The sequence below is a fragment of the Bos indicus x Bos taurus genome, chromosome 6 (genome assembly GCF_003369695.1).
Source record: "Bos indicus x Bos taurus breed Angus x Brahman F1 hybrid chromosome 6, Bos_hybrid_MaternalHap_v2.0, whole genome shotgun sequence".
NCBI lineage: Eukaryota > Metazoa > Chordata > Mammalia > Artiodactyla > Bovidae > Bos > Bos indicus x Bos taurus.
The window spans coordinates 78,579,225-78,583,341 of NC_040081.1; the positions used below are offsets into that span (position 1 = coordinate 78,579,225).

General features: G+C 36.4%; 1 pseudogene; it reads right to left on the reverse strand.

Annotated features, from left to right (window-relative positions):
• Positions 1-300: 300 nt before the first annotated feature.
• LOC113894627 lies at positions 301-1,649 on the reverse strand (annotated as a pseudogene).
• Between the last annotated feature and the right edge of the window lie 2,468 nt (positions 1,650-4,117).

Sequence of the window (4,117 nt, forward strand, 5' to 3'; positions counted from 1 at the left end):
CATTTTCAATTAGCCTTTCAAAAATAATATAGAGAACAGTCAGGTATATCTTTTACACAAATAAACCTAATGTCATTCATTTAAAAAAATTACTGGCATGTTTTTGTACTTAACACTAAATTCAGATTTATTCATCCTGCAAACCTCTGTGTTACCTGGCTGACAAACCTCATCAGAACATCCTGTATCTATCCTTGATGATTGGGCTTCGATTACGCTAGGTATCTCTCAGTTCCTTCATCATGAAAAACTCATTCTTGCCTCAGAACTTTTGCACATGTTGTTCCATGTTTTTTTTTTTTTAGTTTATTAATTTTTTATAATTTTGAAAAAATTTTCAATATACAAACAGGCCAGTGATTCCTTATTTACAAAACAACCATTTAACTCATGATAGTACACAGATAGTTTAAACCTGATTCATAATTTTATGACCATATTGACTTCAATAGTAACAAATTTTCTTAAACATAATTATGTAGCTTCTGGAAGATGGGTTAAATGATGAAAAAATGGGTGACCATGAACACACCGTGTAATTTCATTTCTAAACTGGTGCTTCATTCTGTAGATAATATCTTGCATGTCCTCTTTTGATAAGTACATGGGTAATTGTCTAGACAGACGTACTGCTTCTCCCTCTAAATAACTTATCACTTTGTGAGGTCTACATTCGTAAACTTCCTTTGCAGTTTGTTTAATATAGCATTAAGGATTTCTTTTAAATCCATTACTCCGTAGAATGGAAGGCAATTGGCCATTCCTTCTATTTCCAAGGAGTTTTCAGAAATGGAAACTCCTGGTATCAATTTTATCTTGAAACCATTTGCTGTAAGACGAGGATCGGACAGGTAAATTGATCCGCTGTAGCTTTGGTCATCTGCTGTCATTTTATGTAAAATCTCTAAATAATGGGATCCATTAAAAAGACTCTCTGTTAATATAATTGGTTTTTCCAGTGGCTCTGCAGGAAGTTTGTGATTCTCAAGAAGTCTTTTAAATAGCAGAGCTTCTTCCACTCTATATGGATTTAACAACATTATTTCTGTTTTGGATGTAATCAGCCATGCGTCAGGAAACTTGAGATCGTGGATCAAGCAAAATTCGTCCTTTTCTTCTAAGTCAAATTTCTTCTGTGTATCAAAATTCTTTTTTAAGTTTTCCATAGAGAAGGGGATCTGAACTATTTTAATGTTTTGGTTCTTTTTTTTTTTCGATTTGGGCCTGAAAGAGCTCATCAAGTTTTGGCTGATTAGATGGTGAGGTTTTCAACTTGTGCTTCTGTGCCAAATTCCACACGCTGGTGGGTTTCATCCTTTTTTTCCCATCTTTTAATGATACTTGTGACTCCTTTTCGATGGCTCTCTTTATTTGCTTATTGTATCTTTCCAAGTCTTTAGCAGCTTCTCTTCATATTTCAGTTTTTCCTCTTCACTCAATGTCTTCCACAGTTCTTCAATTTGTCCTGTTGCATCTTCCAAACTGGTCTTGGAATTTTCTGTGAGAAACTGAGCACGATGATCTTGAACAAAAAGGGCGCTTGCTGACATGGGTTTCTTGATTACTCGATTGCTAATTAAATCATAATCTGTAAGCTGTCCAGATTTGTTATCTACCACATTTGAATCTACCAGAAACACTTCCCACATTCTTCAAACATACTCTAGAAGCACTCTGTGCTTTGCATTAATAGAACATGTCACAGTTTGTAATTATGTTTGGTTTAAGTCTGTCTCATTATATAAGACTAAATTTGTTTGATTACAAAGAAAAAAATATGAATCCACGATCTATGAATATGTACATATATATGCATTTCTACAGGTACTGACATTCTGACTTTTTTAAACTTATGAGGCATAAACAGGTGTACTTTTTTTTAAAAAAAAGATAAGCAAAATGTATATGCAAATAAAAGATCTAATATTTTCTTCTCCCATCCCAATAAATTAAATATATTCTTAGCAAACTCATCCCACTTGGGAGGACTCTGCACTCATTATAAGCAAATTCATTTCTGCTTACCTACTACTATATTTTCAGTACCTCTGTGTAAAGGAGGAATTCAATAATGATTATTGATTGAATGTACACATGAATAATGGCTTTCTGCCAAAGTGTAGCAATAAGAAGGAAAAATGAAGTGAAACACTGCAGAATGTCTAAAGTTATGTTTGTGTGTTTCTTGGTTTTAATGTTTCTATCAACCAATTTTGTGCCTTTTTGGAGGAGGTCCACATTTTTGGTCTATGAACTACAGATATCAATAATACAATTCTATACATGTGAAGACATAAAGGAAAGGAGGTCCAACCAGTCCATCCTAAAGGAGATCAGTCCTGGGTGTTCTTTGGAAGGACTGATGCTAAAGCTGAAATTCCAATACTTTGGCCACCTCATGCGAAGAGTTGACTCATTGGAAGAGACTCTGATGCTGGGAGGGATTGGGGGCAGGAGGAGAAGGGGATGACAGAGGATGAGATGGCTGGATGGCATCACCGACTCAATGGACATGAGTTTGAGTGAACTCCAGGAGTTGGTGATGGACAGGGAGGCCTGGCGTGCTGTGATTCATGGGGTCACAAAGAGTCAGACATGACTGAGCAACTGAACTGAACTGAAGATATAAAGACACTCAAATATCTAATTTTCTTCAAAAAATCTTTTGTAATTAAGACAATATTTGTCTTCTGTTTTATAAATTGGATTCTTCATCAAACAAATTTCTCTGAAAACCAAAAGTAAACAACAGTAAACAAATCTCTGAAGAACAAAGTAAAGAAACAAAGGCCAAGTTAATCTAGCCTGAATCTTTTATTTATATATATATATATATATATATATATATATATATATATATATATAATAAACTATAGAGAATTATTGCCAGGAGAAATGTCAATAACCTCAGATATGCAGATGACACCACCCTTATGGCAGAAAGTGTAGAGGAACTAAAAAGCCTCTTGATGAAAGTGAAAGAGGAGAGTGAAAAAGTTGGCTTAAAGCTCAACATTCAGAAAACTAAGATCATGGCCTCTGGTCCCATCACTTCATGGAAAATAGATGGGGAAACAGTGGAAACAGTGTCAGACTTTATTTTGGGGGGCTCCAAAATCACTGCAGATGGTGACTGCAGCCATGAAATTAAAAGATGCTTACTCCTTGGAAGGAAAGTTATGACCAACCTAGATAGCATATTCAGAAGCAGAGATATTACTTTGCCAACAAAGGTCCGTCTAGTCAAGGCTATGGTTTTTCCAGTAGTTATGAATGGATATGAGAGTTGGACTGTGAAGAAAGCTGAGTGCCAAAGAATTGATGTTTTTGAACTGTGGTGTTGGAGAAGACTCTTGAGAGTCCCTTGGACTGCAAGGAGAACCAACCAGTCCATTCTAAAGGAGATCAGTCCTGGGTGTTCTTTGGAAGGACTGATGCTAAAGCTGAAACTCCAATACTTTGGCCACCTCATGTGAAGAGTTGACTCATTGGAAAAGACTCTGATGCTGGGAGGGATTGGAGGCAGGAGGAGAAGGCAGGAGAAGAAGACAGAGGATGAGATGGCTGGATGGGATCACCAACTAGATGGACATGAGTTTGGGTGAACTCTGGGAGTTGGTGATGGACAGGGAGGCCTGGAGTGCTGCAATTCATTGGGTTGCAAAGAGTCAGACACAACTGAGTGACTGAACTTACCTGAACTTAGAGCATTATTAGAAACAGAAAATTGAGTGAATAGAACAAAGTTCACATACACTTCCTGTCACCACACAGGCTTGATTGCCCTACTTATATCCATCATCACAATGATTTATTAAAATCAGTGAACCTATGAACCTATATGGACATACCATAATCACTCAAATGCTAAAGTTTGTTACAGTTCACTCTTAATGATGTATATGCTATGAGTATGATATATGACATATAATCATCATTACATATTATACAGAATAGTTTCATGCCCTAAAACTCCTTCGCGTGCCACCTATTCATCCCTTCTTCCACCCAACCCTCGGCAACCACTGATCTGTTATTTAGTCCATAGTCTGCCTTTTCCAGAATGTCATATAGTTGGAAACAGTATATCGTCTTTCCGGACTGTCTTTTTCACATA